The sequence below is a fragment of the Salvelinus fontinalis genome, chromosome 35 (assembly GCF_029448725.1).
Source record: "Salvelinus fontinalis isolate EN_2023a chromosome 35, ASM2944872v1, whole genome shotgun sequence".
Lineage (NCBI taxonomy): Eukaryota > Metazoa > Chordata > Actinopteri > Salmoniformes > Salmonidae > Salvelinus > Salvelinus fontinalis.
Window position 1 is genome coordinate 440,747 of NC_074699.1, and position 15,178 is coordinate 455,924.

The following is a 15,178-nucleotide window of genomic DNA, read 5'->3' on the forward strand; positions in this document are numbered from 1 at the left end:
ACACTGCTACTTCTTCTGTCTCTAATAGAGTTACACTGCATGGAGCAGGGTTAACCTTGTGGTTTAACCACACCCTCAGAGATGACACACACACCGGATTGAATGAGGGCATTACATTAATTTCCCCATGAGTCTAGTCTAGGCCTAGAATCAATCAGATCCAGCGTCAACCGATAGCTGACACCTGCATACCAATCAGATCCAGCGTTAACTGATAGCTGACACCTGAATACCAATCAGATCCAGTGTTAACCGATAACTGACACCTGAATACCAATCAGATCCAGCGTTAACCGATATCTGACACCTGCATACCAATCAGATCCAGTGTTAACCGATATCTGACACCTGCATACCAATCAGATCCAGTGTTAACCGATAACTGACACCTGAATACCAATCAGATCCAGCGTAACCGATAGCTGACACCTGCATACCAATCAGATCCAGCGTTAACCGATAGCTGACACCTGCATACTGTAGCTGATGTTGTGGTGGTGTCGGAGGTGGAACTGCGTCAGAGCCGTCAAATCGGTGAGCAGCTGCTCTTGATCATTGTCACAAAGCCACACCCCCGTTAGAAGTTCCCGAGTGAGAAAGTGTAGGTTATACAGAAATAATTACATTCAAATTGAAAGTCAATTAAGTTAAATAAGGAGGAATTCTGACAGCCTAATTTGAGGTGTAGATTACATCTCACATTCCAGTGTTGGAGTGTGGATGGGATTGTTATGGATATATTTACCCCTCCGCATCTCCAGATGAATGAACTAAATGACCGAGGCTGACACCGGGCTCATAATCTAGTTGATTCTATTCCTAGGAGTATCTAAAAGCATGTGAGCTGTGATATTATAGACTAATGAACCTAATGATCCGATCTATGTAGATGTCAATAGGTTCTGATTCTATTTTGGATTTGAAATACTATTCATAGGATTCTAAAAACAAAGACTGGTTGTGGTACTGGCTGTGGGTCAGCGGTACAGTTTAGTCACAGCGGAGGGCCCTCTGCTGGTCACGGTCAGAGGGCGTCTATAGCCCTCCACACTACAGGACACGGGTGGGTCATCTTACCTGGTGTAGTAGGGCTGGTCTGACAGTGGTTGGTGCAGGGTTTAGCACCAGCCAATGCAGTAACACACCTGATTCAACTAATTAACAATTGATTAAAGACCATAATTAGTGGATTAGTTCAATCAGGGTTGAATCAGGTTCGTTGCTACTAAAGCCTACAGTCATCACAAGCAAAGCCCTTTCATCACTAAAATGGACAGCGCTGCTGTAGTGCCATTTTCTGCAGTGGGACATCTTTCTAAAACTAGGTCTTTCTGTGGTTGTGGTAGTGACAGTTTGATTGGGTGACCTCTTATAACAACTGATTTTACTTGGCCCCCCAATTTAGAAAAAAAATATCATAATTTTTACACAACATATTGTAAAAACCCCCAAAAATAAATAACAAATAAGCTCCATGTCATTTTTAAGTATCGCCTCACATAATACAGACATACATCTGATCATATACAGTAAGCAAGGGTTTAAGTCAAATATTATATCTGTTTGGGATTCCTGTGGTCAATATGCAGTCTACCTTGATCAACATGTTCATCAGACAGACAGATGTTATCTGACACCTAGTCAGTTCACCAGACAGATAGATGTTATCTTACACCTAGTCAGTTCACCAGACAGACAGATGTTATCTGACACCTAGTCAGTTCACCAGACAGACAGATGTTATCGACACCTAGTCAGTTCACCAGACAGATACATGTTATCTGACACCTAATCAGTTCACCAGACAGATACATGTTATCTGACACCTAGTCAGTTCACCAGACAGATAGATGTTATCTGACACCTAGTCAGTTCACCAGACAGATAGATGTTATCTGACACCTAGTCAGTTCACCAGATAGATGTTATCTGACACCTAGTCAGTTCACCAGACAGATAGATGTTATCTGACACCTAGTCAGTTCACCAGACAGATAGATGTTATCTGACACCTAGTCAGTTCACCAGACAGATAGATGTTATCTGACACCTAGTCAGATCACCAGACAGATAGATGTTATCTGACACCTAGTCAGTTCACCAGACAGATAGATGTTATCTGACACCTAGTCAGTTCACCAGACAGATAGATGTTATCTGACACCTAGTCAGATCACCAGACAGATAGATGTTATCTGACACCTAGTCAGTTCACCAGATAGATGTTATCTGACACCTAGTCAGTTCACCAGACAGATAGATGTTATCTGACAACTTGTATGCGTAAGACCATGAAGCAGAAAAATAACAGAAATAGAGAGAGAGAGAGAGAGTGAGAGAGAGAGAAAGAGAGAGAAAGAGAGAGTGAGAAAAAGAGAGAGAGAGTTGATCTGATTTGAATGTGGCAGGACACACGGTGACTCATGGGGTGAACAGGAATAGTCATCAACTCATACATCAAGAGCAGAAGTGGGCCATATGGTGGTGTCCCGGTACCAGCTGATGTCATAAAAGAGAGACTGGGAACATTGTCGTGGCAACCTGGCACCCGGTCGGCATGGTAACATGACCCTCAGAGTACAGGCTCTTTGGTGACGAGTAAATACGCTGTTATGAGGTCATTGTCATGACGGCATGATGCTTGAGGTGACGTACCATTAATGAACAAGCAGTGAGGATATGACATAGTGGCAGCTGTCAAACAGAGGACCTACAGTAAACCTGTACTAGGAGCCCACTGTAGATCATTTAAATGTGTTTTATGAACTTATGAGAAGAAAGTCTATAACAGTTTATTTCCTAGGGGATAGAAATGAGATAACAGTCTATTTCCTAGGGGATAGAAATGAGATAACAGTCTATTTCCTAGGGGATAGAAATGAGATAACAGTCTTTCCTAGGGGATAGAAATGAGATAACAGTTTATTTCCTAGGGGATATAAATGAGATAAGTCTCTTTCCTAGGGGATATAAATGAGATAACAGTTTATTTCCTAGGGGATAGAAATGAGATAACAGTCTATTTCCTAGGGGATAGAAATGAGATAACAGTCTATTTCCTAGGGGATAGAAATGAGATAACAGTCTATTTCCTCAGGGGATAGAAATGAGATAACAGTCTATTTCCTAGGGGATAGAAATGAGATAACAGTCTATTTCCTCAGGGGATAGAAATGAGATAAGTCTATTTCCTAGGGGATAGAAATGAGATAACAGTCTATTTTCTAGGGGATAGAAATGAGATAAGTCTATTTCCTAGGGGATAGAAATGAGATAACAGTCTATTTCCTCAGGGATATAAATGAGATAACAGTCTCTCTTGTTGCCCCATCCACCAAACCCTCAACCACTCTCCTTGTTCTGTAGTGTCCCAGTGTAGTACAGGACAAGGAGAGGGAAGCTACAGGACAGGACAGGGACACTGCAGGACAGGGACACTGCAGGACAGGGACACTGCAGTAAAGGGACACTGCAGGACAGGAATGGGACACTGCAGGACAGGGACACTGCAGTAAAGGGACACTGCAGGACAGGAACGGGACACTGCAGGACAGGGACACTGCAGTAAAGGGACACTGCAGGACAGGGACACTGCAGTAAAGGGACACTGCAGGACAGGACAGGGACACTGCAGGAACGGGACACTGCAGGAAGGGGATACTGCAGGAAGGGGACACTGCAGGGCAGGACAGGCGAGATCATACAGGGACAAGCCTCCGAGTGGTTTTAGTCATTGAAAATATACCATTGCAGAACTAAATGATAACAGCAGTAAAGCTTTAAGTCTCTATAGGAGGGTTCCTTAATGACACCCCATCAGTCTCCTAAGCCTCCTGGATGCTAACAACTCTAACAACTCTGTAGGCAGGTCTTATATCAAAGACCGGCCCTCATGACCAGCTGTATCAAAGCACAGTTTGGACGTCTCTGAAGGTCCCATGCTGCTGGATAAGCTTTTGAAATGAAAGCTCCACAGGCCTAAACAGTGTTGTCTTGAGGCAAGACAAAAGAAGTTAGAAAACCCCCCCCTGCCTTGTCCAATTCCTCTATGAAATACAGCAGATGTTGGGGGTAGCTGACACGTCCTGACGCATGGCAGCTTGCAGGTCCCTTTTATGTGTGCTGCTGCCTGTGCACTTGACTGTGTTGTTGTGTGTTGCACTGCCTGTACAGACTACACTGTTGTTCACATTGTAAATGTGTGTAGAGGAATCTAATTATGATAAATATGAATCAATGAATTGCTATTTTCTTGTCATCAAGATGTAACTTGGCATGTCTATGGTAACTTTCTGCTAGTGGAGAACTATAAGTCATAGCAACATCACTACGGACCTATAAGTCATTCACTAGGAGGCTAGCAACATCCCTACGGACCTATAAGTCATTCACTAGGAGGCTATCAACATCCCTACGGACCTATAAGTCATTCACTAGGACGCTAGCAACATCACTACGGACCTATAAGTAATTCACTAGGACGCTAGCAACATCACTACGGACCTATAAGTCATTCACTAGGAGGCTAGCAACATCACTACGGACCTATAAGTCATTCACTAGGACGCTAGCAACATCACTACGGACCTATAAGTAATTCACTAGGACGCTAGCAACATCCCTACGGACCTATAAGTCATTCACTAGGAGGCTAGCAACATCACTACGGACCTATAAGTCATTCACTAGGAGGCTAGCAACATCACTACGGACCTAGAAGTAATTCACTAGGACGCTAGCAACATCACTACGGACCTATAAGTCATTCACTAGGAGGCTAGCAACATCACTACGGACCTAGAAGTCATTCACTAGGACGCTAGCAACATCACTACGGACCTATAAGTCATTCACTAGGACGCTAGCAACATCACTACGGACCTATAAGTCATTCACTAGGAGGCTAGCAACATCACTACGGACCTATAAGTCATTCACTAGGACGCTAGCAACATCACTACGGACCTATAAGTCATTCACTAGGAGGCTAGCAACATCACTACGGACCTATAAGTCATTCACTAGGACGCTAGCAACATCACTACGGACCTATAAGTCATTCACTAGGAGGCTAGCAACATCACTACGGACCTATAAGTCATTCACTAGGACGCTAGCAACATCACTACGGACCTATAAGTAATTCACTAGGACGCTAGCAACATCACTACGGACCTATAAGTCATTCACTAGGAGGCTAGCAACATCACTACGGACCTATAAGTAATTCACTAGGACGCTAGCAACATCACTACGGACCTAGAAGTAATTCACTAGGACGCTAGCAACATCACTACGGACCTATAAGTCATTCACTAGGACGCTAGCAACATCACTACGGACCTATAAGTCATTCACTAGGACGCTAGCAACATCACTACGGACCTATAAGTCATTCACTAGGACGCTAGCAACATCACTACGGACCTATAAGTCATTCACTAGGACGCTAGCAACATCACTACGGACCTATAAGTCATTCACTAGGACGCTAGCAACATCACTACGGACCTATAAGTCATTCACTAGGACGCTAGCAACATCACTACGGACCTATAAGTCATTCACTAGGAGGCTAGCAACATCACTACGGACCTATAAGTCATTCACTAGGACGCTAGCAACATCACTACGGACCTATAAGTCATTCACTAGGACGCTAGCAACATCACTACGGACCTATAAGTCATTCACTAGGACGCTAGCAACATCACTACTCACTAAAATCCCACTATAACACGGTGTTGACTATGATAGGCTTTACACACTGACTTGCTGACTGGCTGACTGACTAGCTGACTGACTAGATGACTGACTGGATGACTAGCTGACTGACTGGCTGACTGAATGAATGACTGGCTGGCTGACTGGCTGAATGACTGGCTGACTGATTGGCTGAATGACTGTCTGACTGACTGGCTGGCTGACTGACTGGCTGAATGACTGACTGGCTGGCTGACTGGCTGACTGACTGACTGGCTGACTGGCTGACTGGCTGACTGACTGTAGAGAAGACAGAGGTAAATGGAGGTAAGAGGCAGATTGACGTCCTTTTCCAGCACAACTATTGTACTAGAGGCAGAGGGATTGACGTCCTTTTCCAGGATGACTATTGTACTAGAGGCAGAGGGCTTGACGTCCTTTTCCAGGACAACTATTGTACTAGAGGCAGTTTGTGCCTGTACTATATACACCATGGTGGAATGTCCATGGTGAGCGTGCCTGGTATGGCAGTAAGTGACTGGGTGTTGCAATGAGGAACATTTCCAGCTTGCCAGTGACCCCAGATTCCTTGTTGAGGATCACATTGCTAGCAGATTATCCAGCTGCATGCAGAAAGACACTGCTGAAATGACAGATTCAGTCTTCTTGTACCATGTTATAGGACACCAAGGCGTTTTTGGAAGAGTGACTGGCTGTGTTTAGACCCATCACAAGTCTTCAGGTCTCAGGCAAGGTTAGTCATGTGTGAGGACATCTCCTACTTTCAGTTGTTAGTCATCATGATGTCTTTCCATTCTTTTGTGGTAACGCGGGAGCTTGTTGACATCAGGATTAGTTCAAGACATTGGTCACAGTCGTCAAAATGGCTTCCCGAATAGTAATGTACCCAATGTTGATGATTACCCAACGCTAAGGACCAACAGGTCTAGACATGGTTTTTACACTTACCTCTCTCTCTCTCTCTCTCTCTCTCTCTCTCTCTCTCTCTCTCTCTCTCTCTCTCTCTCTCTCTCTCTCTCTCTCTCCCTCTCTCTCTCTCTCTCCCTCTTTCCCTCTTTCCCTCTCTCCCTCTTTCCCTCTCTCTCTCTCCCTCTCCCTCTCTCTCTCTCCCTCTCTCCCTCCCTCACTCCCCCTCTCTCTCTCTCTCTCTCTCTCTCTCTCTCTCTCTCTCTCTCTCTCTCTCTCTCTCTCTCTCTCTCTCTCTCTCTCTCTCCCCCTCCCTCCCTCCCTCCCTCCCTCCCTCCCTCCCCCTCTCTCTCTCTCTCTCTCTCTCCCTCTTTCTCTCTCTCCCTCTCTCCCTCTTTCCCTCTCTCTCTCTCCCTCTCCCCCTCTCTCTCTCCCTCACTCCCTCTCTCTCTCTCTCTCCCTCCCTCACTCCCTCTCTCTCTCTCTCTCTCTCTCTCTCTCTCTCTCTCTCTCTCTCTCTCTCTCTACCTCCCTCCCTCTCTCTCCATCGCTCCCTCTCCTTCTCCCTCTCTCTCTCCCCCTCTCCCGCCCTCTCTCCCTCCCGCCCTCTCTCCCTCCCGCCCTCTCTCCCTCTCCCTCCCTCCCTCCCTCCCTCTCTCCCTCTCCCTCCCTCCCTCTCTCCCTCTCCCTCCCTACCTCCCTCCATCCCTCCCTCCCTCTGACAAGGCCTCGGTAAGCAGAGAGGAGTGAATCTCAACACACATACAGTTTTGCAGGGTAAATAAAATACTGAGTACCAGCTAAGAGGTTGGACAGACACCAAGAGCTCACTGTGACACAAGCAGTCATCGTTTAACATTTTCCACTGAGGTAGTTGAACTAAGGGAGCTATAATAATAACAACAGGTTGTATATTCTACAATTCCAAGCAGGAACTTTCTCAGGTAAGTCTATAGATATGAGTCATGTATAGATGTGTTCTATCTATGAGTAATCTATAGATATGTTCTATCTATGAGTCATCTATAGATGTGTTCTATTAATGAGTCATCTATAGATATGTTCTATCTATGAGTCATCTATAGATATGTTCTATCTATGAGTCATGTATAGATATGTTCTATCTATGAGTCATGTATAGATATGTTCTATCTATGAGTCATGTATATATATGTTCTATCTATGAGTCATCTATAGATGTGTTCTATTAATGAGTCATGTATAGATGTGTTCTATCTATGAGTCATCTATAGATATGTTCTATCTATGAGTCATCTATAGATGTGTTCTATCTATGAGTCATCTATAGATGTGTTCTATTAATGAGTCATCTATAGATATGTTCTATCTATGAGTCATCTATAGATATGTTCTATCTATGAGTCATCTATAGATATGTTCTATCTATGAGTCATCTATAGATGTGTTCTATCTATGAGTCATCTATAGATATGTTCTATTAATGAGTCATCTATAGATATGTTCTATCTATGAGTCATCTATAGATATGTTCTATCTATGAGTCATCTATAGATATGTTCTATCTGAGTCATCTATAGATGTGTTCTATCTATGAGTCATCTATAGATATGTTCTATTTATGAGTTATCTATAGATACGTTCTATCTATGAATTATCTATAGATACGTTCTATCTATGAGTTATCTATAGATATGTTCTATCTATGAATTATCTATAGATATGTTCTATCTATGAGTCATCTATAGATTTATGTATAATCCTCTATTTTGTTCCACAGAGTGTTGAGGAGCATGTGTGTGTATGTATGTGTGTGTGTGAGTGAATGAGTGAATGAGTGAGTGAGTGAGTGAGTGAGTGAAAGGTTACCTACAATCACCTCTGAAACTTAACCTCAGGCTGGAGCGGTAATGAATTGTGGGAGTATGGAGGTGGGGGTGTGGGTGGATTGTGGTTCGCTAAGGACTGATCTTATGGCATAGCTCATGACCAGTCATTTTACAGGACACCTGTTGCCAGGGGTGGAGGGGAGAAGCAATACAGGATTACACCATCTGCTTTCCTGTTGGTCAACAGGTCAAAGCTCATGACCAGTCATTTTACAGGATGCCTGTTGCCAGGGGTGGAGTGGGGAAGCATTACACCTTCTGCTCTCCGGGGCAGGAAGTTGGTCAACAGGTCAAAGGTCATGGGATTGGTCCTCAAACAGGTGAGGCAGAGTAACGACTACTTGGAGAGCACACACACACACAAAGACACACAAAAACACAAACACACACACACACCTGCCCCTTGTGTCAATCAACGACTCCTCTAGAACTCGGTGGGAACCAAAGGGATACAACACTTCCTCACCATCCACACTTTACGATGGGTACCATTTAACCTGGAACCATCCAGTTTACGATAGGTACCATTTAACCTGGAACCATCCAGTTTACGATAGGTACCATTTAACCTGGAACTATCCAGTTTACGATAGGTACCATTTAACCTGGAACCATCCAGGTTACGATGGGTACCATTTAACCTGGAACCATCCAGTTTACGATAGGTACCCTCTAACCTGGAACCATCCAGTTTACGATAGGTACCATTTAACCTGGAACCATCCAGTTAACGACAGGTAACCTTTAACCTGGAACCATCCAGTTTACGATAGGTACCCTCTAACCTGGAACCATCCAGTTTACGATAGGTACCATTTAACCTGGAACCATCCAGTTTACGATAGGTACCCTCTAACCTGGAACCATCCAGTTTACGATAGGTACCCTCTAACCTGGAAACATCCAGTTTATGATAGGTACCATTTAACCTGGAACCATCCAGTTTACGATAGGTACCCTCTAACCTGGAACCATCCAGTTTACGATAGGTACCATTTAACCTGGAACCATCCAGTTTACGATGGGTACCATTTAACCTGGAACCATCCAGTTTACGATAGGTACCATTTAACCTGGAACCATCCAGTTAACGATAGGTACCATTTAACCTGGAACCATCCAGTTTACGATGGGTACCATTTAACCTGGAACCATCCAGTTTACGATAGGTACCCTCTAACCTGGAACCATCCAGTTTACGATAGGTACCATTTAACCTGGAACCATCCAGTTAACGACAGGTAACCTTTAACCTGGAACCATCCAGTTTACGATAGGTACCCTCTAACCTGGAACCATCCAGTTTACGATAGGTACCATTTAACCTGGAACCATCCAGTTTACGATAGGTACCATTTAACCTGGAACCATCCAGTTTACGATAGGTACCATTTAACCTGGAACCATCCAGTTTACGATAGGTACCATTTAACCTGGAACCATCCAGTTTACGATAGGTACCCTCTAACCTGGAACCATCCAGTTTACGATAGGTACCTCTAACCTGGAACCATCCAGTTTACGATAGGTACCCTCTAACCTGGAACCATCCAGTTTACAATAGGTACCTCTAACCTGGAACCATCCAGTTTACGATAGGACCTCTAACCTGGAACCATCCAGTTTACGATAGGACCTCTAACCTGGAACCATCCAGTTTACGATAGGTGCCCTCTAACCTGGAATGTAGAGATATGACAGTGATTCAGCCAGTGATCTCCCACCAGGGGAGGAAGGAGACAGGTCAGTGACAGGTCAGTGACAGGTCAGAGTGTTTTCTGTCTGTTTTCTATGTTCTTTCTCCTCAGACTGTAGTATGTGTCCTGTCTCAACCTTAAAGCCCTCTAGTGAAAACTGATCCTGGTTCTATTATTAACACTCTGGCACAGGGTCCACAAAGCTGTGGGTGGGTGTACAAGGCTGGGTCGTAAACAACGTGTACCCATGGGGCTTTGGGTGTTACACAGGGTTGGATATTTAACTACAGTGTGTACCCAGACCACTATAGATGTTACACAGGGTTGGATATGTACCCAGACCACTATAGGTGTTACACAGGGTTGGATATGTACCCAGACCACTATAGATGTTACACAGGGTTGGATATTTAACTACAGTGTGTACCCAGACCACTATAGATGTTACACAGGGTTGGATATGTACCCAGACCACTATAGGTGTTACACAGGGTTGGATATTTAACTACAGTTTGTACCCAGACCACTATAGATGTTACACAGGGTTGGATATTTAAATACAGTGTGTACCCAGACCACTATAGATGTTACACAGGGTTGGATATCTAACTACAGTGTGTACCCAGACCACTATAGATGTTACACAGGGTTGGATATGTACCCAGACCACTATAGATGTTACACAGGGTTGGATATGTACCCAGACCACTATAGATGTTACACAGGGCTGGATATGTACCCAGACCACTATAGATGTTACACAGGGCTGGATATTTCACTACAGTGTGTACCCAGACCACTATAGATGTTACACAGGGTTGGATATCTAACTACAGTGTGTACCCAGACCACTATAGATGTTACACAGGGTTGGATATGTACCCAGACCACTATAGATGTTACACAGGGCTGGATATGTACCCAGACCACTATAGATGTTACACAGGGCTGGATATTTCACTACAGTGTGTACCCAGACCACTATAGATGTTACACAGGGTTGGATATCTAACTACAGTGTGTACCCAGACCACTATAGATGTTACACAGGGTTGGATATGTACCCAGACCACTATAGATGTTACACAGGGCTGGATATTTCACTACAGTGTGTACCCAGACCACTATAGATGTTACACAGGGTTGGATATTTCACTACAGTGTGTACCCAGACCACTATAGGTGGTACACAGGGTTGGATATTTCACTACAGTGTCTACCCAGACCACTATAGGTGTTACACAGGGTTGGATATTTCACTACAGTGTGTACCTAGACCACTATAGATGTTACACAGGGTTGGATATTTCACTACAGTGTGTACCCAGACCACTATAGATGTTACACAGGGTTGGATATTTCACTACAGTGTGTACCCAGACCACTATAGATGTTACACAGGGTTAGATATGTACCCAGACCACTATAGATGTTACACAGGGTTGGATATTTAACTACAGTGTGTACCCAGACCACTATAGATGTTACACAGGGTTGGATATGTACCCAGACCACTATAGATGTTACACAGGGTTGGATATTTAACTACAGTGTGTACCCAGACCACTATAGATGTTACACAGGGTTGGATATTTTACTCCCTCTGGTGACACTAACCAGAGAGAGAGGACACAGTCTTCCACCTGATGGCGAAACTCCTGTCTCACCTCCTCTGCCTCGTGCACAAATTCATGTTGTTTCTATGACCAGAGAAAGTGAAATACTCCTCGAAATTAAAATAGACATGACGAGCTGCTAATAACAAAACAGAACTTCTCATCTAGTGCAGCTGCAGCGCCAATTGGAAGTAGAGAAGAAGAGCGTTTTATGTTTTGTAATGGGGTTGAATAAAAACAGTGTTGACTGTGCTGAATCAAACTCAGACATGAAGTCAGTCATTTAAACAGCAGCTGTCTGCTGTATCCTTTAACAGTCTCTCTGGTCATGGTTTTAAATGTTATGAAATTTCACGTATCCATAAAAAAGGGTGCTCACGATGACATCATCTTCATCTTCTTCATCTTCTTCTTTTTATTCTTTGTAACGATCGTTGTTGGAAGGATGGTTGGATCAAGATGCAGCGTGGGGTAGGTTAATAATTTTTTATTTGTGATAACCGGCACAAAACAAGAAAGAGTACCAAATGAAACGTAGAGCTTTGTAGGGCTAAAAAGCAACAATACAAGATCAAGATCCCACACACAACAGGTGGGAAAAGGATGCCTAATATCCCAATCAGAGACAACGATAGACAGCTGCCTCTGATTGGGAACCATACCAGGCCAACATAGAAAATAAAAAACTAGACTACCCACCCTAGTCACATCCTGACCTCCCCAAAATAGAGAAATAAAAGGTTCTCTAAGGTCAGGGCGTGACATTCTTCTTCTTCGCTGTCTACTTCTTTTTCTTGATATTCTTCTTCTTCGTTGTCTACTTCTTCTTCTTACTCTTCTTCTTCTTCTTCGTTGTCTACTTCTTCTTCTTACTCTTCTTCTTCTTCGTTGTCTACTTCTTCTTCTTACTCTTCTTCTTCTTCTTCGTTGTCTACTTCTTCTTCTTACTCTTCTTCTTCTTCGTTGTCTACTTCTTGTTCTTCGTTGTCTACTTCTTCTTCTTACTCTTCTTCGTTGTCTACTTCTTCTTCTTACTCTTCTTCTTCTTCGTTGTCTACTTCTTCTTCTTCTTCGTTGTCTACTTCTTCTTCTTACTCTTCTTCTTCTTCGTTGTCTACTTCTTCTTCATCTTCTTCTTCTTCGTTGTGTACTTCTAATCAGCTGTTAATTATGTTCATGATAACTCTTTAATATGACTGAACCCCCTGCTGTATAACGTGGTTCAAGAAGGTGTAGTAGAAACGCTATACTCCACTTCAAAATAGACCACAAGTTTTTAGCCACCTCTAAATTATATCATTTATTACTACTAAATTAATTTTTACTGACTTGTATATATCCATGATATAAAAAAATAAATCAAGCTCTTCCAAGTAAGACATCGCACAGGAGTAAAATGTCAACTTAAACTGGAAACTAAGAAATCATCTGATAATACCAAATACTAAACACAACCCTGAAATCATCTGATAATACCAAATACTAAACACAACCCTGAAATCATCTGATAATACCAAACACTAAACACAACCCTGAAATCATCTGATAATACCAAATACTAAACACAACCCTGAAATCATCTGATAGGGTGGTCTACAGTATGATGGGAGAGGGTGGTCTACAGTATGATGGTGGTCTACAGTATGATGGGAGAGGGTGGTCTACAGTATGATGGTGGTCTACAGTATGATGGGAGAGGGTGGTCTACAGTATGATGGTGGTCTACAGTATGATGGGATAGGGTGGTCTACAGTATGAGGGTGGTCAACAGTATGAGGGTAGTCTACAGTATGAGGGTGGTCAACAGTATGAGGGTAGTCTACAGTATGAGGGTGGTCAACAGTATGAGGGTAGTCTACAGTATGAGGGTAGTCTACAGTATGAGGGTAGTCTACAGTATGAGGGTGGTCAACAGTATGAGGGTTGTCTACAGTATGAGGGTAGTCTACAGTATGATGGTGGTCTACAGTATGAGGGTGGTCTACAGTCTGATAGGATAGGGTGGTCTACAGTATGAGGGTGGTCTACAGTATGAGGGTGGTCTACAGTATGAGGGTGGTCAACAGTATGAGGGTAGTCTACAGTATGAGGGTGGTCTACAGTATGATGGTGGTCTACAGTATGAGGGTGGTCTACAGTATGATAGGATAGGGTGGTCTACAGTATGATATGATAGGGTAGTCAACAGTATGAGGGTGGTCTACAGTATGAGGGTAGTCTACAGTATGAGGGTGGTCAACAGTATGAGGGTAGTCTACAGTATGAGGGTGGTCTACAGTATGAGGGTAGTCTACAGTATGAGGGTGGTCTACAGTATGAGGGTGGTTAACAGTATGAGGTTAGTCTACAGTATGAGGGTGGTCAGCAGTATGATAGGAGAGGGTGGTCTACAGTATGATAGGATAGGGTAGTCTACAGTATGAGGGTGGTCTACAGTATGATAGGATAGCATGGTCTACAGTATGATAGGATAGGGTGGTCTACAGTATGATAGGATAGGGTGGTCTACAGTATGAGGGTGGTCTACAGTATGATAGGATAGGGTGGTCTACAGTATGAGGGTGGTCTACAGTATGATAGGATAGGGTGGTCTACAGTATGATGGGATATGGTGGTCTACAGTATGATAGGATAGGGTGGTCTACAGTATGATGGGATAGGGTGGTCTACAGTATGATAGGATAGGGTGGTCTACAGTATGATGGGATAGGGTGGTCTACAGTATGATGGGATAGGGTGGTCTACAGTATAATGGGAGAGGGAGGTCTACAGTATGATGGGAGAGGGTGGTCTACAGTATGATAGCATAGGGTGGTCTACAGTATGATGGGAGAGGGTGGTCTACAGTATGATAGGATAGGGTGGTCTACAGTATGATGGTGGTCTACAGTATGAGGGTGGTCTACAGTATGATGGGATAGGGTGGTCTACAGTATGATGGTGGTCTACAGTATGATGGGATAGGGTGGTCTACAGTATGATGGGCGAGGGTGGTCTACAGTATGATGGGATAGGGTGGTCTACAGTATGATGGGAGAGGGTGGTCTACAGTATGATGGGCAAGGGTGGTCTACAGTATGATGGGCGAGGGTGGTCTACAGTATGATAGGATAGGGTGGTCTACAGTATGATGGGAGAGGGTGGTCTACAGTATGATAGGATAGGGTGGTCTACAGTATGATAGTGGTCTACAGTATGATGGGATAGGGTGGTCTACAGTATGATGGGATAGGGTGGTCTACAGTATGATGGGATATGGTGCTATACAGTATGATGGTGGTCTACAGTATGACGGTGGTCGAGTCAGAGAAACACACACACACACACACACACACACATTTCTGAATGGTACCAAAGTGTGTGTGCT